At 40.7% G+C, this 26095-nt stretch overlaps 1 pseudogene; it reads right to left on the bottom strand.

Moving 5' to 3' along the window:
* Positions 1–1230: 1230 nt before the first annotated feature.
* LOC102852352 lies at positions 1231–1778 on the bottom strand (annotated as a pseudogene).
* Positions 1779–26095: the final 24317 nt, after the last annotated feature.

The raw sequence follows: 26095 nt of genomic DNA, 5'->3' as shown, positions 1-26095 counted from the left end.
GTGTTGTACGGATACTCAGCAAATAGTTGAATTGAACTTAAATGAAACAGAACTTGGGATGAGTTAAAAATTCCCACGGGAATCAAAAGCCAAAAAAAGAACTTGCTCGTCATTTAGAACCTTTGTTCTGATTTCTTCCTCCCTCTCTCTCTTTCTCCTCCAGCCCTCTTTTTTCCCTCCCATTGCCATCTCCTCACATCCACTTCCTTTAAACTTCCTTTAAACATGCTTTAAGAGCTCACATAAGCTCCAAATGGCCCTACATCTTGATGGGGAGTTTGCTGAGGAGGAATTCTATGCTAACTGATATCATTAATTAACTTTTATAAAAACTGAATCTGTAGTTCCTTTTAACAGTACAAGTTGACATAAATTCTATTAAAAAATTCTAGTATATTAAAATGAGAAGCCTGCTTTTCTCTTCTGCTGTTTGCACAAAGATATTAAAGCACATTCTGCTCTCCTCGGTCTGAGTGAATGTGAACTTTCTGGCCAGGTTCAGTTAAGTGTGAGTCAATCTGTGTGATGCGTCAGTAGAGACGAATTGACATTCCACGTTTTTGTGGAAAGCAGGGCCTCATAGCTTTGAAAAGAGAAGCCTGAGTAACGGAATGCATTCCATATTAGAATGATGATTGGAAGGTTGGAGGTTCAAATCTACCTGCTGCTCCACAGGCAAAACCTGGACAATCTCTTCCCATAAACATGTACAGCTGTTGAAACCTCCTGAATGACCGTGAACTGGAAGCCTCTTGACAACAGCAGTTCTTTAATGTTTGAAAAGGAGACCTGGTGGCACAGTGATTAAGCACATTCCTGCTAATCTGAAAGTTAGAGATCCAAACCCACCAGCCACCTATTTGAAAGGAATAACCCAGTAATTAGCAGGAAAGAAAGATTTTCTATTAAAACACTCATACTGTCATTGAGTACCTTTCTATTTTCTTTTTTTCTTGTAAGTTTCATTTTATTAAATGTGACTGAAGCAGACACCGTGGTGATTAAAGAATTTAGCCCAGATGGCTTAGACAGACTTCTGGCCCACCAAGATCTCCAACACAACAGCTGGGTACCAGAGGACTATTTGAAGGAATGGTACAAATGAAAGAAATGAAGTGGGTATTTTGGTACAACTTATAGAAAAGGTAAAATAAACAAGACATGCAGGTGGCCTGGTAGTGACCATGGAGTCACCCCTGTGGCTGTGGGGAAGCCAGGCTAAAGCTTCACTCAGCTCTCGCCATCACTGTCTCCCAGGGTGTGCTTGTCAAAGAGGTACTCGGCCAGGATGGAGTCCGGGGTGCCCATCATGCACAAGTTGGTTACATAGTTACCCAGTTGTTTGATGGATTTCACCTGCTCATCCAGGTAATGTGTCTCAATGAAGTCACACAAATGACGGTTATTCTGGTTAGTGTCAGTCTGTGCAGTCCCAGTAGGGACTGAGTCACTCTTTTCTCCAAGTGCAGCACACACTCCATTGCGTGCAGGCCGCTCTTCCAGTCATCCTGATCTGGTTTCTTGATGTCCTGAAGGAAGATGCAGCCACCTCGCTGGTTCTGCAGTTTCATCAGTTTCTTGGCGTGTTCCCTCTCCTCTTGGGATCGGTGGAGAAAATATTTGGCAAAATTCTTCAATGCCACATCATCATGGTCGTAGTAGTAAGACATGGACAGGTAGACACGGGAGGCGCAGAGCTCCAGGTTGATCTGGCTGTGAATGGCAGTCTCCAAAGCCTGGTTGTAGGTCTGGTGCACCTGGGAAGGGGACACGGTCATGGTGACGCTGGACCAGAGGTGAGGACCTTGGGGCATCCAGGGGATGCTGATGTGAGGAGATGACAGAGGACTGGCTGAAAATGACCGGCGAGGGGAGATGCAGGCGAGCACTGGGTTCCTTTCAATCACTGTTGAAGCAGGAGAATACGGCAACTCTGGGAAGATGGGGATGATTTTACCCTTTTCTCCTTCTGCCTTGTGCTTTAGTACTTAGTTCAGAGTTTCTTTCCTCATTCATCTCACTGACTTATTTCTTGAATAATAAAGCTCCATTAAGGAACTCTGGGAGAACAACAGTTAAGCTAACTCAGTTGCTAATCAAAAGGTTGTTGGTTCAAGACTATCCAACAGCTCTGCTGGAATGTGGCCTGGTCCACAGCTCCTAGAAAGATTACAGTTTGCAAAGCCCTGCAAGGCTGTGTATTTACCTAAAGACAGGAGTCTTGGGATTAGAGACTGTCTACAAACTGGTTAACACTGTAATTGGGGTTAGAAGAAAAGAAATCAGTGCTGACTTCTCATAGCAAAAGTATCATCCCACTGGAGGCCTTGATAATGTGCTTAGAAGAACAGAAGGGTGATGGCATAGAAGACACTTTCTCATGGTTTTCCACCCCCCCTATCATTAGACTTTAAAAAAGGTAAAAAATTACATCAGGACCTTTTTATCACCTTGTGTTCTGGCATGCCCTTTTGTCTATACTATGTTAGGATGGTACCTCTTCATGCAGATAGGGAGTTGTGCAGAATCATGGTGTGACTGTAGAGTGAATTACGTAGGCAGGTATTGTCACCATGCTTGTTTTAATGCAAAAGTAATTAACTTGACAGCCACTGACCTAGGCCACTAGTTCCTAATCCTGGCTGCACTGGAGACCATCAGAGGATACTGATGCCTGTATCCCGTCCTGGAACAAGTAAAACCATAGTATACAAGCACAGGCTCAGAGAAGGATATCTATTTCTCACTATATAGATATAAATATAGAGATGACAATGATGATAGATTAGATAGATAGATAGATAGATAGATAGATAGATAGATAGATAGATAATGAGAGAGAGAGAAAGAGAGAGATACATTAAAGCTCCCATATTTTTGCAGAGTACCAGGGTTTAAAACCACAAATCTAGGCCAACCTCGTGAGACTAGTAATCTTAGTTTCTTTTTCTTAAGTCAGAGGCTGGCGTGTTTCTTGCTGCCCTAAGACAAAGGTGTCCCCAGGACAAAGGCCTTGGAAAGCGTCCCGTCGCTCTCTCCTCTTCTCAAGCCAGTTTCAGTTTCAGAGTAACCCTAGAGGGAGGAATAGGGACCAGAGTGGTTGACCTCATGGTGTTTTAAGCCAGAAGAGCTTCAGGAGGCCAGACAGCCTTGGACTTGAGCCAGAGTCACGGCTTTCAGCCGGTGGGAGGATAACCAGGCCAGCCTCCCACACATCCCAAGTGCTGCCTACCAGCACCTAATTTCCTGCTGTTTTCTCAATTCCTGCACATTCTTCTGTTCCTGAAGCTGCCTTCTTTTCTTTCTCCATCCAGTATTTGAGCACCTGACTTTCTATTTTCAGACAGGTAGCATGTACAAGATGTAGTTATATATTATCATTTTACTAGTTGATTTTCTATGTGTGGTTTTTCTAAAAAATAAAACTTGATTCTTAATCAGGTATGGGCTACTCTATTTTTTTAAAAATTCCCTTTTATTTGAAAATTTTCTGGCTGGTTTTAAAAATGTAATCTTTTTTAAAAAAAATTATTTTACATTGGTTTGCATACAAAATTTGTGTACATTATGTTTCACACTTTCCTTCACTCAAATTGTGTTTCATATGATCAATCATTCCAATACATTGTGTTTTATAAACTTAATCCCTGTTGAATTATGCTCACTATTATTACCCTGTCTTTTCAGGTCCCCACTGGATCTTTCCCATTTCCTATATGCCCTCCCTCCTTCCAACTACCTAATTGTGTGACCCTATGATTTCACCCCTGGGGTCTGGGCTACTTGAAAAGAACTTGGTTAGTTTAAAAACTAACAATGAACTATGAAGTTTCCTACATTGCACAAATGACCATTTTCATATTCTTAGCCACTAATCTAGTGGACCTTTGTGGCATATTTCCCATGCACTAAATACCTACCCCCTCAAATATGATCCTGAGTAGCATAGCGCTTTATATGTTGGCTGCTGACTAAAAGATCAGGGGTTCGAATCCACTCTATTGGGGGGGAGATGAGACAGTCTGCTCTTGCTAGGATTTCTAGGCTCAGATACCCAGTGGAAATTTGCCATGAGTCAGAATTTACTTGAGACTCAGTTTGGTTCATGGGGTTTTTTCCAAGTATTTCCCAAGGAAGAATATTCTCCTAGTGGCTTGTAAACTTAATGTAAGAGAAAGGTGTGTATGTGAGCAGCTTCAGTTCAAGACAGAGTTTGCAAAATATGAAAGTCTACTTGGGAAAAGCTTGTTGGAGGCAGCTGAGACGGAAGTAGACTATGCAGGGTAAGACTTCAGATGTCACTGTGAGGGCAAAAGGTACAATAAACAAACAAATCCACCTGTTTTGGTGTGTGTGCACATTTGAAGTTGAGACAAGATTTGGACATCTTTGTAAGTTGGTTTAATCCTAGCAAGTGTCTATCTCAGAATGGTTGCTTCACCCTAAAAACACATGTATTTATCCTTTCTACAATGAGCATGTGAACTATTGGGGCGTTCTGGTATTTGTTTACCAATAACCAGGCTTTCTTAATACCCACTAATATAAATTACTTGGAGACTATTGTTTTATATTGTGTCAAGTAGTACCTTTGTAAATTGCTTCTAAATTTTGTTGTTGTTGTTATGTGCTGTCGAGTCACTTGTGACTCATAGAGACCTTATGTATAAAATCCCTAAACTCTGCTCTGTCCTGTACCATTCTCACTGTCTCTGATACACCCATCCTGTTTACCTCAGTCACTGAATCAATTCACCTCATAGAGGGTCTTCCTCTCCTGTGCTGTCCCTCCACCCTCCCAAGCATGATGTCCCTCTCCAAGGACTGGTCCCTCCTTACAACATGTCTAAAGTATGTCAGACGAAGCCTCAGAATCCTTGCCTCCAAGGAGCAGCCCGGTTTAACCCTCTTCAGGATGAATCTGTATATTTTCCTAAAAAAATAATGCAATGGAGAATAATTAGATCATAGACTAAGCTTTCCAGAATTACTTTTTAAATTGACTTTTAAAAAGTAGTCTCTTTTCATTCATGAAAAATGCAATAGGATTTTGTCATCTGCCTGATGAAACATTAAGGAATACATGAAGTAGCAAGTTAATGAATCACTAAATTTAGCAAAGGCAGAAAATGTTAGATGTGAAGAATTGAAATGTAAGCATAGCTTTGGTTTTTTGGTTTTTTTTTAGTTTGTAGTTGGCCAAATATAGATATACTAGATAAGACTTGCATCAGAAACATTGGGCTGTTTAAAAGGGTAGCTGCATGGATATGATAGATTGTTTAAATGGCTTGAGTAAGGTCAATAGCACCTTTGGGTGGGCACAAGCACACAAGGTGTGTAGACTACTTATGAAGGCATCAGCCAGTTTCATCATCCCATCAGGCTTAAATTGAGCAGGTTTAGAAGTAGAGCATGGGAATCCTCTACCAGGAAGAAAGAAGAAGCAGAAAGTGCAGCATGGATCCTTCTAGATCAGAGATCTCTGGCCAAGTCAAACTGGGTCTTAGACCAGGGGAGCAACAGCAGGAGTAACAACAGAGGTTGTAACAGCAGAAGCCCATCTGAGACAGGACTGAGCTGGAACTGCCGTCCCACAGAGCGTGGTCTGGGGACCTTTCCATAAACTTACTGGAGGACCGATGGGGCGAAAGAGGTGGGAGACACCTTTAGTGGTTGGACTAAAAGAGCTGTGTAACACTGACTCTGAGCCACGAGGCTCAAGGTCAGGAAGCCTGCAAGCAACTTGAGAAGCTGTCCTGGCTGAAGAATCTCTTTTCCAACCTGTTGTAACTTGTTATTTTTCCTAAGAAATCCCGTAATTGTGACTATTGTCTGTGAGTTCTCTGTGGCCACTGCAAAGGATTGACAGACTTCATGGTGAAGCAGTAAGAGCCTCGGGAGGAGTGGCTGGTGTTAGAATCTATAGATGGAGATTGGGGAGCTGGGAGCGTGTCTGACTTCATTCGCACTGGTTTGGTTTTGAATGCGATGGATGGAACCTTTTGCCCTTGTGGAGTTAGTAGATGTCAGATACTGCTGCCTGGATGACCGCCACTCTCTTTTTGCACATTATTTTTTTCATGAAAAAGATTTGATTCCTGTAAAATTTCCTTTGATATTTTTAAAACTGAGGAAGTGTCACCTTGTCTCATACATACATACATACATACATACATACATACATACATACTTATATGTTACTGTTGTTATGTGCTGTTGAGTCACCTGTAACTTAGAGTGACCCTATGTTCAATAGCTCTGAAGCCCTGTCCTGAGCCAGTCTTACTGACTCTGACGAACCTACCCCCATTACACCAATCACTGTGCCAATCCATCCCATCCAGGGTCTTCCTCTCCTGCACTGCCCTTTTACCCTTCTGAGCATGACGTCCTTCTTCAAGGACTAGTCCCTCCAGGCTGTGTGCCCAGACTATGTCAGATGGAGCTTATATGCACAATATATTAATATACTCACAGAGAGACATTGATAGATAAATTTTTTTCTGTAATTTATTTTGAACATGAAAATATTCTATTGACCTTTGGGAAATTTTTATTTTATTTGGTAGAAATTATTTGTATATTGGTAGGAAATAACCTGCATATTCTGAATCTGACTTCCTGTTTTCATCATAAAACAGAGACCATGAAGAGCTGTGTCTGCCTTTGACTTGCTCCTCCCCAAAGAGACTGAGTCCTGTTTCCATCAATGGAATTGAGTTCAGTGGATGTTCACTGAGTGGGCACAGTGCATGAAACTTCAGCAAATACATTTTATCTGTGAGAAGTTAATCTGGCTACAGATAGAAATCTTACCCTGATGGAAGCTTACCTGAATGGAGGAAAAGAAAATCAAATGCTAGACTGTATAGATCTTCTGTAAGAAGAAAAAGTGAGGCAAAATAAAAATAAATAAGACAGGGAGCATAAAGTCAGGAATTTAGGAGAGATGTTTCTGTAAGCATATAAGCAACAGTTCTTTTTCTCAAACAGGGAACGTTTATTGCTCATTCCTGCTGTTTGTGCAGTAATTGAAAACTTTTTGTACCATCACTAAGACTACCACTCCCCCGCCCCCCCAACTCCTCTGTCTGTATTGTTTTGTTCAGGAACCCAACTATGACTGTCATTGGTTTCAGCCTTTTTCTTTAAACAAGAAGCTTGGATAGAGAAGTTGGTGGCTTTTTGCATCCCCACTCTGAAATACATTTTCTTCTCTCTACTGGTCCAGCAGCTTCATTCAGAATAATGGCTGCAGTAGGAAAATATGCATATTTAAATGCTCTTCTTAGATATTCTGTTGGAACTCTTACTGCTGTGGGTATGTCACATAATTTCCATAGTTAAAGGCAAGGCTATGATTTGTCTTGTTTGAACCCTAGTTTTTGGTGGTGGCAGTTGCTACTCTGTGTTAAATGTAAAGAGTCAATACTGAAATTTTAAGTGACTTGGTACACAGTTTTGGCTACTGAAAAGAATTTTGAATGCAGTGTACACGCCTGTCTTTCAATGGCTGTCTGTAAAGGAGGCAGAGTGGGTTTTACCACTTTGAGTTAAAGTGACTTACGTGACCCTCAACAAGGTAAATTGACACAGGGGCTGTAGCAATGTGCCCAAATGTAGTGGAGAGGGTGAGGATGGCATGGGTGAGGGCAGAGTTCAGATCAGTAGTTCACAGGTCACTAGGAGTTGTAGTCGACTTGACAGCACCTAACAACTACAACAGTGTGTGCTGCCCTTAAAATTCTTTAAGATACAGTGTAGTTACACTTTGTAGATACACCATCCCATCAGAGTACCAAATATTGCTACTGTCTTCCAACTTATTTTCTTCCTAAAATTGTTTGTTACTTTACACTATTGTTATTTTCTTAGCAGAAGGAATCAAATACAGCATGCTTTTATGTTCTTCAATAAATGATTCAAAATTTTAGAACAACTCACTCATCTCCCTAAAAAGATAAAATACAGACATAAGAAAGTATTATCTTATACTATTTAGAGGGAGTTTTTCAAACAGCCTCTTCTTTTTCTCATTTTAAAATTAAAATGTTATAGCATCTTGCAATTTGGATAAAAACAAATGAACAAAAATAGCGTCGTGTTTATTGACCAATGAGAGATTGCTTTATTAGTCTCATTGGTATTCAGGCAAGTTAATACAAGGAAATGTTTGGCCAAATAGTCTCTCTGCTAGTGATGGTAATGTGTAAAAGCTTTCGCTTGGAGGTTAATCAGGTTTTCTGTGAATGTTGGCAGAAAAAGTGTACTTTCATTTCAGTTATAAATACATAAAAAAAGCTGGGTTTTGTTTTGTTTTGGTTTGGTTTGTAATGTGAAGCTGTGAGACAATGGCACACAATCTGCTGGAGATCTGGGTGATTGCACCACTGGAGAAAATTCACGGAAAATAGGTCATCAGGCAGTGACTGATATGGACTTTATCTGGGTGGAAGTAATTACGCTTGTTTATTTCACTCTGCTACCATCCAGTATGCCAGGCTAGGCAGTTTCAGTGAGGAAATTTTAATAATTTCACATTACAAATCCTAAGTAGGATTTGTAGGCTAGAATATAAATTCCCACCATTTAACCCTCTCAGAATCCATATATGGTAATCAGTAATACAGAATTGAAAATTCTTTACCTTTTATGTCCTATTTACTCATCCAAAAATCTCAAATGCACATTATTTGATCAGAACACATCTGGAGAGTTCTGCACTATTAAATGCACCACATACACACAATAATGAAAATGACACAAGCCCAGGAACACTCCATAAGCCTATTCTCTTGCTAAAATGTATCTAGTGTAACCAACACACTGTAGTTATTACTTCCTTGCTGTGAAATTCTGGGAAAGGTGTTTTCTTTTAAAAAAATTGTTCCCAGTAGATAAAAGGAGCTTGAGTTTTAGGGGAAGATGTTTTCCTTTCCACAATGTGTTTCTGTAGTTCTCAGACAGAAATTCTTCTACAGTGGACTTCAGAAATTAAGCACAGAGGTTCCTAGAATCTTCATCTCTAAGAAATTAAAGATGTGGCTTTAAGAAATTAAAAGATATGCTGTTCATAGTCATCCCTGGAAAGGGCTTATTAGTTCATACAACTCTTGATGTCATTGGATGAATGCTTACCTGTATGTGAGGCGAACATGGGAGAATCTGAGCTCAGTCTGCCCAGTCACCTTTCCCTCCATGTCTCCTTCTCTACATATAGCACTCAGTATTCACCCTGTTCTGTGGTGACTTCCTGCCCCATGGACTTCTGACCTTCCACATGCATTCTTAGCCATCTCCTCACTATTCCTTCCCAAAGAGAAGGGCTTATGGTGCACAGTGCCCTCGGAACGCATCACAGCCCTGGTCCTCATAGGTCTCTTTCTTGAAAGAGTCGGGTCTTCTGAAGTCGTAGAGTAACTTGGCCCTAAAGCTCTTCAGTCCATATAGTAGGCACTCAGTCAATATTTGTGGCATAAACTAGTGATTGAAACTCGCTCCATAGCAGTTGCTTTGAAAACAAACTATGATAGATTCTATCCAGACAAATGTTGAATGGTGCCCCAACGCCAACTTGTTCACTTCTCTCTTTAACCAAGCAAGGAACTCGAGATCCTCCTTCCAGCCCTTGAAATTAGAATTCCATCCACCCTCAAATTCACTTAGTCCCTCTTATTCTAAAAAGATGAACGAAAAGTAGGTCAATCAAATCACATTCTCATTTTAACGGGTCCAAGAACCCATATAGATTTTGAACTGAATTGGCACACGGTCGTGGACAGCTTCCCAAGGCCTTTTACTCTTGGCATTCAGACTGTTGAGGAACAAAATGAAGTGATTGGAATAGAGCACAATAGTGAATGTAGAAAGACGGGAAGAAAGATGACTGTGGCCAGAAACATGAGAGAAAAAGGACTAGAAGTTTCTTTATTCTAAAGAGCGGTGGGAGAATCCATGTTTTGGCCTCCACAGCGGATGCACCATTTCTGTGGGTAAGTTTCCTCTATGTTTCCTGTCAGGCCAGGGTTTTAATGAAACAAAAAGATACCGGATCCCTCTCACTAACACCTCGTCATCCCTCCAACACCCCAGCCAGTGCCAGCCAAGAGCAATTCTCTCAGTTCCTTTTATCCTCTTTTACCAAGAACAAGATCAGAGATATTGTGAGATCCTGTTGGATTCGAGCTTGGAGAAAGAACTGGCTCGTTCACAGTCACCACTTACCTGTTGCTGTCAATAGCTCTATTGTCAGCCTTTTATCGTGCGTCTAATGCTCTGAAACTTTTCATCAGCATATGCTTGAGATTTGTAGGGAAAGCTGTGTTCCTTTGGAAAATAGAGCCAGTGTTCTTGAAACTTCAAAGTCTTTTCAAAATGTGACAATAGTGGTAGCTGGCCATAATCTAGCAAGCAGTATTTGCAAAATTCTCACTTTTGTATTTCACCCTGCCTTAGGAAGCATTCTGAAACTATTCATTTAGTGACTAGAATCAGAATTCTCCTTGGGCCACTGACCTGTTTAAAATATAGGAAGACTGTCCACAGTAAGTCTGCACTATAATATGAAAAGATTATATTTTTTAAAAGTTGCTAAAATCAGAAGTCCACTAAGATGAGGCAGATGTTTCCGTGTTGTTGCTAGTGTGAGTAACACTGCTGTGAACATCACTGTACAACACTCCATTTGTGTCTAAATTCTATTTTCCTTGGGAGATATTCCTAACAGTGTAATAGTTGGGTCATATGGAATTTCTTTGTTCAGCTTTTTGATGAAAAAAAAAAAAAGCCTTCCAGAGCAGTTATACCATTTTGCAGTCCCATTAACAGTGTATGAGAGCTCCAATCTCTCCAAATCCTCTCCAACATTTGTTGCTTGCAGTCCTGTTAAACTCTGTCACTACTACTTGTGTGAGATGATAACTCATTGTGCGTTTGTTTTGCATCTCTCTGATTGCCATTGGATTTTGTTTTTCATTTTATTTTATGTTGGTTGCCAGTGATTTTTAGCATTTCTGCATATGTCTGTTACATTCACACAGTGGAATACTGTGCAGCACTCAGGAACAATGTCTTAAGAAAATACTATATAACATGAGAGATGCTAGAGAGCATTATGCTGAATGAACTAATTCAGTCTCATCTGGACAAACCTGTATAAGATCATGGTTGATCTTAAACGTTATTGAGAGATAACAAGCAAGATACAAATGTCCAAAGAGGGAAGTGGAGAGGACAGAGGGGCTGAGGGTGGGATGGAGATAGGGAGAGGGGAAATCACCAGGTTGATACTTTGGTGGGCGGAGAGAAGGAGTGAAGCCATTAGAAAAGATCCAGTGGGATCTGAAAAGAGGAGGTAGTAGTGAGCATAGATCAATGACGATTAATTTTGTAAGATACAACATAAAATTAAAAAAAAAAATAAAAGGAAAAGTGATTGTGTAGAAGAACCAAAAAATTTATGAAGAAAACATATGTATTAAAAAAAGTGAAGCAGAAAATCTAAAAAAAAGAAAAAAAGATAGCATGTGTGATGAATAGCATCATGGCCAAAAATTTGCAAATACAACAATATAATTTTTAATACCCACTTCCTAAACCACTTGCCTCTGGAAACTCTATGAACTTTGATAAATGACGATAGTTGGAGAAAAGCTTTGTTGTTGTTGTTATGTGCCGTTGAGTCGCTTGCGACTCATAGCGACCCTGTGTACAACAGCCGTAAACACCGCTCTGTCCTGTGCCAATCGCACTGTCTCTGACACTCCCATCCCAATTATCCCAGTCACTGAACCAACCCACCTCATAGAGGGCCTTCCTCTCCTGCGCTGTCCCTCCACTCTCCCAAGCATGATGTCCATCTCCAAGGACCGGTCTCTCCTCACAACATGTCCAAAGTATGTTAGACGGAGCCTCAGAATCCTTGCCTTCAAGGAGCCACCCAGTTTAACCCTTTCCAGGACAAATCTGTTTGTTTTCCTAGCAGTCCATGGTATTCTCAATACTCTTCTCCAGCACCACAGCTCAAAGGCATCAATTCTTCTTCTGTCCTCCTTGGTCATTGTCCAACTCTCTGATGCATAACAAGTGATTGTGAAGACCATAGCCTGTATCAGACGCACCTTAGTCTCCAGAGAGACACCATTGCTCTTCAGTACCTTGGAGAGGTCCCTAACAGCAGACTTTCCATGGCAATGCGCCTTTTAATTTCCTGGCTGCTGGTGCCAAGACTGTTGACTACAGAGCCAAGCAAACTAAAGCTGTGTACAATCTCAATCTCTTCACCATCCATCCTGATGCTACCAGTTGGTCCAGTGGTGAGAATCTTTGTCTTCTTGACATCGAGCCTCAATCCATATTGTAGGCTGCAGTCCTTGACACTCTGCAGCAGGCGCTTCAGGTCCTCCTCAGTTTCAGCAAGCAGAGTTGTGTCATCCGCATTTTTCTTCATAGGGTTGCTATGAGTCATGCTGGACTCAATGGCAATCAACAACAACAAAAATTATCAATAAATATCTATTGAGTGCCTAAAAATATGAGGCACATATTTAATGGAATATTGCATTAAATAGTGCTCTGCTTAATAAAAATATCTTAAATAGTTACAAAACAAATGGAAGCGGTTTCTAATACAGCTCAATGATATAAATGGCTAATGATGTGAACAATTACATTATGAAAGGTTGATATTCAGGTCACTCTGTTTAGAATGAGGCAAAGGATCTTTTCAAATGCATAACCATGTATAACAAGAAAGTAACCAATATTTTTAATTTAGTCTGCAGAGAGCTCTAGTGGCCCAGCCCACAGGGAGTTGCCCTGCTGACCCAGACGTGATGCTTCTCAGCAGTTCAAATCCACCTGCGGCTCCATAGGAGAAAGATACGGCGTCACCTCTTGTGCAGTTTACAGCATCCTGAAAACCCACTAGATGGTAGATAGGAGTCTGTTCAGACTCCACGACAGTGAGAATTGAGTTTTAGGAATGGTACCAATTGAAAAATTGGTCATTTGAGACATTTTCAGATGTTTGTTTCAGTATGCCTGGTAAACACAATCATTACCATTTATAAAATAACTGATATAAGAAAATAACATGTCTCAGAAAAATAACTCTAGTGCTCACATGTTTTGTGAAAAGACACTGAAACACAGTGCTTGTTGGAAATAGTGAGCCTTGATAGAGTATTCAGCAGGGTGTTAAAAAGAGGCTTTTATCTATAATAAAAGCAGCAGCATTAGATCACATGAGAAACATAATGGGAAATACTTATGGTTCCAGTGGGACTTTGACAAAATCAGGTTTCTAAAGTAGTTATATAGGGAATGTATTAAATTGTTCAAGTACCCAAAGTAGGAAGGAGCAGAGGGAGAAAATGGAGTGTATTTGAAATTAACTTTAAGAAATGTGCTATTTTCATCCTATGGTCTAAAACTTTTTAATAAAATAATTAGTGAATACATTGTTTAAAACAAAGCCTGAGACAAGCATTAGAAACCTTACACAATATTTCATTGGATTTGTTAGATTAGGTGTAGGCTGTGTTTCTGAAAGCACTTATAATTTCATCAGAAGTTTTTGAGAAGTAATTCTCCACTTTGTAACAGGACCATACAGGGTTAGGCTATGTTGGTGTGGATAATATGAGAAGTGTTAAAAGTACCTCATCTCACCCTGAAACAAGGTTCTGTGTGAACTATTATGGTGGTTAGTGGTAGCATTTTTTAAATAGAAAACATTGTTTGCATTATATTCCATTCTTAACTATGTTGTTGTTATGTGCCATTCAGTTACTTGTGACTCATAGCGACCCTATGTACAACATCCCTAAACTCTGCTCTGTCCTGTGCCAATCGCACCGCCCGTGACACACCCATCCCGATTACCCCAGTCACTGAATCAATCCACCTCATAGGGGGTCTTCTCCTTCTGTGCTGTCTCTCCACTCTCTCAAGCATGATGTTCCTCTCCAAGGACCTGTCCCTCCTTGCAACATGTCCAAAGTATGTTAGACGGAGCCTTAGAATCCTTGCCTCCAAGGAGCAGCCTGGTTTGACCCTTTCCAGGATGAATCTGTTCGTTTTCCTAGCAGTCCATGGTACCCTCAATACTCTTCTCCAGCACCACAGCTCAAAGGCATCAATTCTCCTTCTATCCTCCTTAGTCATTGTCCAACTCTCTGATGCATAACAAGTGATAGCAAAGACCATGGCCTGTATCAGACGCACCTTAGTCTCCAAAGAGATACCATTGCTCTTCAGTACTTTGGAGAGGTCCCTAACAGCAGACTTTCCCATGGCAGTATGTCTTCTAATTTCCTGGCTGCTGGTGCCGAGAGTGTTGACTGTGGACCCAAGCAAACTAAAGCTGTGAACACTCTCAATCTCTTCACCATCCATCCTGATGCTGCCAATTGATCCAGTGGTGAGAATCTTTGTCTTCTTGACATTGAGCCTCAATCCATATCGGAGGCTGCAGTCCTTGACCCTCTGCAGCAAGCTCTTCAGGTCCTCCTCAGTTTCAGCAAGCAGGGTTGTATCATCTGCATATCACAGATTGTTGATAGATCTTCCACCAATCTTGACTCCATATTGCTCCTCATAGAGTCCAGCCTCCTGCATAAACTATAACATTCATAATTTCTTTCAAATGTTTAAAGTAATATATGGTACTATATGTTACTGGACTTTATGAGGAAGACTCTTCAACAACCTGAATTATGCAGCAACCTTGTTTGTTGAAACTTAAGAGGTCATGAGGCATTTGCTGCAGAAGGTCATGGACCACTGTCTTCAATATGGGTTGAAGCCCAACATCAAGAAAACAAAGATTCCCACCACTGGGCCACTTAGCAGCATCATGATAGATGGAGAAAAATTTGAGATTGTAAATAATTTCAGTTTGTTTAGATCCACAATCAGCATTCAAGAAATCAAAAGACAAATTGCATTAGGGAAATCTGCTGTCAGAGACCTCTCCAGAGAACTGCAGAGTCTAGAGACTAAGGTGTGCTTGATCTAGGCCATGGTGTTTGCAATTACTTGCTGTTCAACAGAGAGCTGGACAATGACTAAGGATAATGGCGAAAAATTGATGCCTTTGAGTTGTGATGCTTGAGAAAAGTATTGAACATGCCATGGACTACTAAGAGGACAGATTTTGTCCTAGAGAGGATGAAACCAAGCTGCTCCTAGGAGGCAAGGAATTTGAAGCTCTGTCTCACATATATACTATGGTCATGTAGCCAGAAGGGACCATTCCTTGGAGAGGGACATCATGCTTAGAAGGGTTGGTGGGACAGTGCATGAGAGGAATGAGATGGATTGACATAGTAATTGGGGTAATGGGAACAGGTGTGTTGGAGACAGTGCGATTGGCTCCTGCTCTACTTCTATCTCAATCCTAATGTCCATTATTTATTTTGGAAAGCACAACTTCATGCTTTCAGCTGCTCTAGTCAAAAATCCTTGGAATCATCTTGTATTCTCCCTTGCATCTCTCAAACATGCTTTCATTCACAGTATATTCGGTTGGTTTAACTTTGGTATGTCCTCTGGGCCATCTTTTCTCATGATCTTTTTCCCCCGTGTCATCATGCTTTATGTAGCTTTCTTTTTTCACTATTATTTTTCTATTATATTGCTTTGTATACAAAATTTGTATACATTGTGTTTCATTACTATACATTGTGTTTCACACATTCCTCTATTCACATTGTGTTTCATCCCATCATTTCCATTCACTGTGTTTTATAAAATTAATCACCATTGATCTACCCCACCAATATCCTTTTTTTTTTTTTGAGGTGGGGACTTTTACTTGGGTTTTAACAGTAAATTCCCCACAAATCTTGCTTTAGCCTCACAAAGCAACCAGAGTGATGCTGTTCAAATGGAAGTCAGATTATGTCACACCCATGCTCAGAGCCCAATTTCCTGTCTCCCTTAGAGTAAAAGCCAGGGTCTTGAGAATTTTCACTGAGCTCTGAATGAGCAGCCTTTCCATTTCTTCTCTAATTGCCTCCCCTATGTCTCGCTCATGTTCTGGCTCCACTGGCCTCCCACTGCTCCTGAGTCACCCAGACACACTCACTCTCTTTCAGGACCTTTGTTTTTGCTACTCTCTGTAACAAGTTCTCCCCCTTACTCTTAACAACCCACTTCCTCACCTCCTTTGGTTTTGCTCCAGTGTTCTCTTTTTATGGCAGTTTTCTCTGCTGACCTTACTGTTAATCTCTCTCATTAAAAGTTCCTCCTTTATTTACTTTATTTTTCTTGTTAGCATTTTTTACTCACACACTTTCCTACGTTGATTTTTTGCCTATCTCCACATTAGAATGTCAATGCCATGAGGGTATGCGTGTTTGCTCACTCTCTACACCCATTCTGTATTCACAGTAACTGGCATATAGTAAATGCTTGGTAAATATTTGTTGAAAGAATCCATCGGTACAACAGTCTCCTTTTTTGTGGGACCTATTTTTGCTTGAATCCTACTTTGCCCTATCTCTAGTTTGCCTTGACATATGTATTTCTAGATACTTTTTCCTCTTTTTAACATTTCAGTAGTTTTAAAACTAAGACAATAGGAAATAATATGGCCAATTTTGGGCCTTATTAGAAACCTTACTGTACTTTTTTCTTCATCCTGCCAGTTTGTTTCATTGTTTCCATGCTTTTGTATCTTAACTTGTTTTACTTAGTCTTTGCTTATTGTGTATGTCTCATCTTTGAAATCCTCTTTTACTGAGTCATATTTTAGTTTTTCTTATTGTTTCCCACTAGAATACTTGAAGTCTTTTGATTACCAAGAAAGAAACAGTTCTTTTGAGTCCTTCATTGTAGTTGTTATTATGTACCATCGAGTCAGAACCAACCCATAGCTGACCCTCTAGTGGGTTTTCAGAGGCAGTTAATTGCACGGGAGGAGACTGCCCATCCTTCTCCTATAGAGCAACTGGTGGTCTCGAACTGTGTACCTTCCAAATTGCAGCACAGCTTCTTGGCACAAGGCCACCAGAACTCCCAGTAAACATAAAATTAATTTCCAGTGACCAAGACCCAGCTTCCCACCCCACCAACCTTCCTTCAAGTTCCATGAAGCTTCTTCCAGCTTCCCAGTTATAATTCTTTGTTATTTTTGTATATGTAGATTTATTACTTTAAATTAGTAACATTGTGGCTGATTTTCTCTCTACCTTTTTCCTAACATTCATAATTCAGTTCTAGGACTATTTGAGATCATCTTTTTCTTTTTTTAGAGCTTGGTATTCAGTTAGTTGCTGTCAAGTCAGTTCACTGGTGCTTTTCACACGCTGGGCATCTATCTACCCCGGCTTAGCTTGCTCACTTGTTTTTTTTCATTTTATTTCTCCAGAGAGATTGATTTCAGGTACTGTTCTTTTAACATATAGCAAAGAAAACCTGTTCATACATGGAATCATAACCACCATATCATCGAGTCGGAACCGACCCATAGCTGCCCTTCCAGCAGGTTTTCAGATGCACTAAATCATACAGGAGGAGACGGCCTCTTTCCCCCCCAAGAAATGGCAGGTGGATTTGAACAGTGGACATTTGGGTTGCCAGGGGAACTTTTTACTACAAAGCCACCAGACTCCCTAACCACTGGTACAGGAGTTAGGACACGCTTTGGGGAAACAAATCTCTAGCTGTTTTCTTGAAGTGGTGCCCTCACACAGCACTTCGGTCTTCATTTCAGGAGGCCAGTGGTCCCCGTTTCTGCACCTTCGTTGGGTCCTGCTTGCTTATGGTTTCAGGCTCCATAATTAGTCATGTCTTCTGGCCTCTGAGTGATCAAAATTAGTAAGGACATATTTGTATTTTCAATGAGGAACCTCCATGACTCCTTAATTGGCATAAGCATATTTTTGAGAATGTGGGTAACGGACTGTCAGGAGGGACTTTTTTCAGTATTGCTGTTAAACTAACAGCCACGACTTGACGGTGTTTTACATCCACTATTGGCGCTGAGGCAGTGAGATGGGCATTGTCTTCCAGGGTGATTTCCAGGCTTGGAAAGGCAGCTCCAAGATGGCTCCAAGTCAGTGGTGATGAGGGAAGGAAAGAAAGAGAGAGAGTTTTCATTTGTAGCAAACTCATGTAGGACAGAATGAGGCACCGCAGGGCGTGCACCATCCTCAGGTCTCTCTGTACCAGAGCCCCGTCCTCAGGGTCTGCTGTGCTGGAGCCCCATCCCCAGGTCTCTGCTGTGCTGCAGCTCTGTCCTCCGGTTTCTCTGTGCCAGAGCCCCATCCTCAGGGTCTACTGTGCTGGAACCCCATCCTCAGGGTCTGCTGTGCCTGAGCCCCATCCTTAGGTCTCTCTCTGCCAGAGCCCCGTCCTCAGGTCTCTCTCTGCCAGAGCCCCATCCTCAGGTCTCTCTCTGCCAGAGCCCCGTCCTCAGGTCTCTCTCTGCCAGAGCCCCATCCTCAGGTCTCTCTCTGCCAGAGCCCCATCCTCAGGTCTCTCTCTGCCAGAGCCCCGTCCTCAGGTTTCTCTGTGCCGGAGCCCTTTGTCTTGTTCCTCTTGCTTGAAGACCTGTCTCATGTCCCATATTTCACACATGTTCTTTCTCTAGGTAGTCAGGACCTCACTTTGTTATTAACAGGGAAATCTCAGTCACAGTCTTTATTCTTATTTTTCAGTGCTTTTTGACCCCAAGGTGTGCACAAACACTCGTTTCTGCCTCCTTCCCGGTCAACACACTGGCACTGCTATCGCTGCTCCATTGACGAGGGACTTTAGGAGCCGTGTTGGCCGGAGAGCTGGTCGAGCCTGACCGTACCTAAAGAGTATGAAGTAGAAAGACAGTGTATGAGGAAATCAGTAGTGCTTTATGTGTGGACAGTGCTGATGCTTATGTATTCCAGGGAAAGTTAACCTTTCACACATCATTATTCATTCTTTCACCTCATACTTGTAAGCATTCATTATTTTTCCTAAAAGCTTATAAAAGAGCCATTCGATGACCCTGTTAAAATAAAACAAAGAAGTCAAAAGAACAAAAACCTCCCCAGTGTAATGAAGAAATTAACACCCATTGCCTGTTTTGTTGTGTATAATTGAGTTTGAACCAACCCTCTGGCAGGTTTTCAGAGGCTGTTAATCACACAGGAGGAGATTGCCCATCCTTCTTCCATGGAGCAGCTGATGGATCCAAACTATGGGATTGCAGCGCAGTTTCTTACTACTAGGCCACGAGAGCTCCCTAGCACCCATTGGTGATGGTGGCTGTTGATTGCCTTCGAGTCAAGCACGACTCATAGCGACCTTATGAACAAAAGGCATGTTATTTAGGAAGTGGATGCCACTCCTGCTTCCAAACCTGTCATAGTATGTTATTGTTGTTCTGTGCCATTGTACTATATTGAAATGCCATCACAGTAGAAATTATACCTGAAAATCTACAGAAAACTCTATGTCCCTCTACTTGTGATGAAGAAGAATAAGCCATGTAGAGACATCTTCAGATACACAGCTCTTAGCCTACTTACTGAGTTACCTTCACAGAGAATCTTTGATAGTTCTTCTGATAGTCTTTGCATGGTAGTTAGTATGACAGATTTCAGAAGAAGCATGAAAGAAATGCTTCCCTAACCCAAAAATTACAACCCCCCCAAAAAATAAAAGTGTCTCTACTGTTAAAGGAATTTCTTCAGTCTTTTGTTTATTTGTTTCTTATCATTAATTTCAGTGAACACTTACAGAGATGAGATTGTGGATTTCCATTCATTCATTGTTGCACTTTTCTCCCCGCCCACCCCACCCCCAGTTTGCTCTTCTTTAAAAGCAAAAGAAAAACTCCTTCATTGGTTTACAATCCTCTCATGCAATATTATTCAAAATGGGTCGCCCTGGAGGACATTATGCTGAATGAAATATCTCAGTCACAAAAGGACAAGTACTGTATGGTGCCACTGTTGTGGAATGAGGCTGACATCGGGGTGGGGGTAGGGAGAACAGTTCTTCAATCTTTTTAGCTGCTCTTTTGGATCTATATCTTTTCAATATAATAGAAATTGTCCCATGTTTATATTCAAATTTTTTAACACCTAAGAGGCTAAGTTGACTGTCAACACTAACTATTCTGGGAAGAAAACAAATATATTTTTCTTCTTTGTCAGAGCATTTGCAACTTTATATAATGCAGCTTCCTTTGGGTAAATACATGAATAATCTTGGGTGTTTTTCTTCTGAGAAATCTAAAGACTCATCCCAATACCTGTTACTGTGTGCTTCCTTTTTTTGATTCGTGCATCAAAACAAGGTGTCTAGGACTCAGCAAATGAGTACAGTGAAGTTACAAAAGAAATCTTTCTTATGCTTCTAATCTAAAGAAAGGGAGCCCTGGTGGCCTACTGGGTAAGGAGTTGCACTGCCAACCCAAAGGCAGATTGTTCGAATGCACCACGTACTGCTCGAGAGAATAATAGGCAGTCTTTTCCCATTTGATATACAGCCTCTGCAATCCCACTGGAGAGTTGGCCATGAGTTGATTTCAGCTCCACGGCAATGAGTAAGTGAGTGAACCTACAGATGAGCATAGGAGAGCTCTTAGTAACTAGTAGATCTTGATTAGCTTTTGGGCGAGACCAGTGAAAGTTGTGCATGTTATAACTAAAAGAGGACATGGAACTGAGTGGCTATAGAATATGGTGTGGGAGGAATGGATAGGAGGTGATGTTATTAAAAAAACTTAGCACATCTCACCTAGTTGTTAGATATCATTGAGTCAACTCAGACTCATAGCAACCCTATGTACAACAGCCCTAACCCCTGCTCTATGCTGTGCCAATCTTATTGTCTCTGACACACCTACCCCCAATACCTCAGTCAATAAGTCAATCCATTTCATCCAGCGTCTTCCTCTCTTGCACCGTCTCTCTACCCTCCCAAGTATGACATCCCTCTCTAAGGACTGGTCCCTCCTTGCAAGATGTCCAAAGTATGGCAGATGGAGCTTCAGAAGGGCCTCCAAGGAGTAGCCTAGTTTCACCCTCTCCAAGATGGATCTGTTTGTTAGGCTTCTCTTATTCTTTATCATAAAACCCCAAATTATTGCTCTATTTTCTATTTTTCTAGATAAAAAGCTGCCATCACCGCCTCCTGTTCTGTTTGTCTTAGCACTCAAGTCTCAGGATAGTAAAACATTTTTAGCTTCAAAGGCTCCTCAGTACTAGTGGTCTTCACTGCGTGACGAAACAGCAGTGGGAACTTCTCCCTAATTTCTTCTTCATCTTTGCAAATCCTGCAAGGTATTCATATCCTTGTTCAAATCAATTACATTTATTTTCAGTCACGAGTCCAAATATCTCTTAACTCATAATGCATGGAGATATATTCAGGTATGGTTTCCAGATCTTTCACAGACATTTTCTGCATTTTTCAGATTTCATAATCTCCTTCATATTTTCTTTGTGATACAGTCAATAAATAATAAAATATAGAAACAACAACAATAATAATAATAATAATTAATAATAAATAAATTCCACTCCCTGCACAAGTTCCCATTATCCTGATTTTCGGATTATTAGAATTTTTTGGTTTATTTTTAAAGTTAGCTGCCATTCACACAGAACAGTGGTTTAGGGATTTATCTAGTTTGTTACTGATGGTCTCTTTCTCAAGAGAAGGCTTGGATTATGAAGCTTGTGGGAGTTACAGTCAAACATGGAGAAGAAAAGGTGCCTGCTGGACTTTGGGACAGAGGGAGACACGTGCCCCAGAATTAGACAGGGATCAGAAGTGATTAGAAGACTCCGCAGCTGTGTCCAGGCCAGGCTCTGCTGGAGCATTTTCCAACTGGAGCTTGATCGATGCCCTGAGGTACTGTTACATGGTGTAAGTACGTCAGGTGTGCCTTTTCTGTATTCTCGTGGCTTATTGGTTAAGGAGCTATAATCAACACCCTTGGGACCAGCCGTCAAGAAATCAAAGACAAGTCACATTGAGAAAAATCCACTTTCACAGACCTCTCCAGAATACCAAAGACCAATGATGTCCTTTTAAAGACTAAGGTGCACCTGATTCAAATCATGGTTTTCTCAATTTCTTGATATGCATCAGAAAGTTGGACAATGACCAAGGACGACAGAAGAAGAATCAATGCCTTTGAGTTGAAGTGTTGCGGTACTGAAAACCCATAGAATTCCAAGGGAGCAAATAGGTCTGTCTCAGAGAAAGTGAAACCTGGGTGCTCCTTGGAGGCAAAGATGGTGAAACGTTGTCTCCCATCCTTTGAACATGTTGTCAGGAGGGGCCTGTCCTTAGCAAAGCACATAAGAGAGGAAGACCCTCAACACGATGGATTGAACTGATGACTCTGACAGTGGTTTCAAGTGAGTTTGAGACAGTCAGGATAGCACAGGAAAGGACAGGGTTCAGATCTCTTGTCCATAGGGTCACTATGAATCACAATGGCATATAATGACAACAGTGATTAAGGAGCTGTGTTGCCAGACCAAAGGCCGGCATTTGAATCCACCAGCTTCTCTGAAGGAGGAAGATGGGCCATCTCTCATGTGCAGTTTACATTCTCTGGAAACCCACTTGAGGGTCAGTTCTGACTCGATGACAGTGAGTTGTTGCTTGTTGTTCCCTCTATTGGAGACCAAGTACACAGTCTGGGACAAGAGAGTTTTCAGGATAGAGACAAACATGAGGGATCATTTTTGACCGTGGGCCTAATTGTCTAATATCAGTGACTACTATATCCATTTCAGTACATAGAACATTGTGGCCTCTGCAAGTCTTGGACCTGATCCGGATCAGTGTCCTAAAGGAAATTCTGGCCCAGTCCACAGGTAGTCCCGGAGACCATGTCTGAGCAGAAATGAGACTGGCCTTCATTGAGTACAGTGGACATCGGGCCAGGATCGAAACCTGAGAGACAGGTGTTAAGAGTCCATATTTGGTTTTCAGAATAGAGAGGTCAAGTTCAGGAGCTCAAAGGAGCAAGAAACATGACCAGGGCCAGGTAAATGGAAGGGATGAATTGAAACTGAATATCAAGGGCACAGTCACAAGGACTAAACAAGGGTCAAATCAGGATATATCAGCCTTATTAATTCAGAAAGCCAGTGCAACCCAGGAGAGGCCTCTTGTACTGCAAGATGATATAAATGTCACCTTATCTGTGTTGCTTTTTCATGGTCCCAAAATCACTCTCTTTTCTGTACAATTATGGTTTTCCATATACATCTTTTAGTGTTTGGATCCCATCATATGGTGTTTTATATACATATACATGTGTGTCTTTGTGTGTGTTTATACATATTTATATACATTATTAAATATTCTTTTATGTTTTATATACATATATAATGTTATACTATACTCTTAATATACCATGGACTGCCAGGAGAAAAACAAACAGGTTCGTCCTAGAGAGGGTGAAACTAGGCTGTTCCTCAGAAGCAAGCATTCTGAGGCTTCGTCTGCCATACTTTGGGCATGCTGCAAGGAGGGAAAATTCCTTGGAGAGGGACGTCATGCTTTGAAGGGTGGGAGGACAGTGCACAAGAGGAAGACCCTTGATGGGATGGACCGATTTAGTTACTGGGGTAATGACAGTAGATGTTTCAGAGACAATAAGGTTGGCACAGTATAGAGCAGGTTTCAGCGCTATTGTACATGGGGTCACTATGAGTTGCAAGTGACTTGATGGCATAATAACAATAACTATATTATATATATGTTTATATATGTGTGTGTGTATGTATGTATGTATGTTTCATTCTCCCATTTCTGGGTTCTCAGTGCCAGAGACTAGCACACCATACAGTGTATGAAGACATTGAACTGGTAAAGACATCTTGAGGGTCTCTGTCTGTGTGTGAGGAGAATCCACAAATAGCCTTGAATATATTGGTTCATTTTGTGAGACAGATAGGAGTAAGTCATATTGCCCCCTTCCTTTCAGCTGTCTTCTCTCTGCCTGACTTCAGATCTGCATTCATAGGAGGAGGGCACAGGTGTAGATGGAGACATTTCAAAACCAGAGGTTGCATCCATGTATGTGCTGTTAATGTGATGTTGTTGTTGTGCACTGTTGAGTCAGAAGTGACCCCAGCTGATCCTGTAGCAAGTTTTCAGAGGTAGTTAATTGCATGGGAAGAAATTGCCAAGCCTTCTTCCACGGAGTAGCTGGTGAATTTGAACCATGTACCTTTGGGATTGCAGCTCAGTTTCTTACCACCAGGCCACCAGAGCTCCATAGATAGGTATTACAATTAATGTTTGAGACACAAATGAAAGTTGATGAAATCTCTGCCTTCAAAAAATTAGTGATCTCATAACATATATGATATAATATCCACCATTTCCTGTGTGTGAGTTATGAGATGTAAACAATGTTCGTTCATTCCATTTATCATGCAGTCTACCTGTAACAAGCTTTAAAATTTGTTATATCCATTTTACAATGGAGAGGAAAGCATAGATTAAATAACTAATACTATGTAGTCAGTAAGTAGGAGATCTTCAGTTAAAACATCTGAGCACAAAGAAAGGGAGAGTCACTGTGGATTTGTCCCTATGCAAGTCTTATTCTCTGTTTGTGAGCATTTGTGTCTCTTTCTTGAGCTGTAACAAAGAACAATGCTTTAAGACTATCCTTCTGGGATTCAGGCAAAAACGTTGTACATGCTGGTAATCTCATTTTCATATTCACAAGCTACTCTAAGTGAGAAAACAAAACTAATTATAGAGCGAGGCAATGTACTGTAAAGTTTAGGAACAATGTAATAGAAGCTAAACTTAGGTTAATATTATGGAAAAAAATGTCTTTCATTACAAGCTAAATACTCAACAGCACACAACAACAGTGGCAGGTGCAATGGAACTATGTTGCCCTAATATCTTTTCTGTATATTTGTTCCAGCGTGTAAAATATAGTCAGACAATATTTTTAAATGGGTATTCGATATAGAACTATATATTTAGCAAAAACCTTAGGTTTTATGGGAAATTTGTAAGACATTTCTTACTTAGTATATTTAAAAATTTGGTAAAAGAATATTTCACAAGTGAAGTAAGACTATATATTTAGTGAATGAGGCTTTTATCACATGAGAGTGTTTTTGGAAACTATAGATTATCATTGATGGTGTTTATTGAAGTAATTATTCTACAAATTTCCCATAAATATATACAAAGAGCCATTTGTTATAGTAATTTATTTTCCTGAATTTATCACCTGTTAGAATCCAGTGAAGTTAGAAAGCTTGTATTAATTTTTATATTCATTTACTTGTGGCTGTTTATTAGTGATTTTCTAATTTCATATCCACAGTGGCAGAAAGACCCTAGAACATTGCTTTCCCCCTCCCCCATTTCTTCAGGATTCCATTGCCATGCAGATTAATATTATAGGAAGGAGGAGAAGTGGCGACCGCCTGCCACAAATTCCCTGGTTTGAATGTCCTGTTAGTTTATTTGTTTTAGAGCAGTTACGTACTACACGCTGGACTGAGTGCTGGGTGGGAATACAAAGGAGAGTAATACTAAGAAGTCCCTTCCCCACATAAAAGAAACACTGCTTTGCATATTTGATCCTATCATAATGTCAGTTATAATGGAATCATATTAACATTACACTAAGAACTTGCTTCTTTGTGGGCAGGTACACATAATGCTACTGGCCCATAGGAAACGATACAGCTCACCCAAAGGTGACAGTGACTCAGAAGGTGAAAGATTGGCAGTTTCCTCCCAAGGGATTTAGAGTCTTGGAAACCTACAGGAGGGTCAACTATGAGTTGGTTCTGACACCATGGTAGTGAGAGACAGAATCATATAACATATGGCATTTTTTTAAATTCGTCTTTTTAATTTGAAAAAAATGTTTCCCTTTTGTGACCGGTATATAAATTTGCTAGGAACTCACTGTTTAAACCTTGCACTGAAATATTGTTTACATTGGAAGCTGTTTTCACATTCATTAATTTATCTTTGAAAAAAGTGATAGAGATTATTTTTATTATATACTTCTGTTGTGATGGCACTTGAGTTCTCAGCTGTGACTTTCCCAAGATTACTAGTTTATAAAGCAAGCTGAAGTGAAATTGTA

The sequence above is a fragment of the Elephantulus edwardii genome, unplaced genomic scaffold, assembly GCF_000299155.1.
Source record: "Elephantulus edwardii isolate Elephantulus edwardi_28Jun2011 unplaced genomic scaffold, EleEdw1.0 scaffold00345, whole genome shotgun sequence".
Lineage (NCBI taxonomy): Eukaryota > Metazoa > Chordata > Mammalia > Macroscelidea > Macroscelididae > Elephantulus > Elephantulus edwardii.
This window is presented reverse-complemented; position numbering and strand designations above follow the sequence as displayed.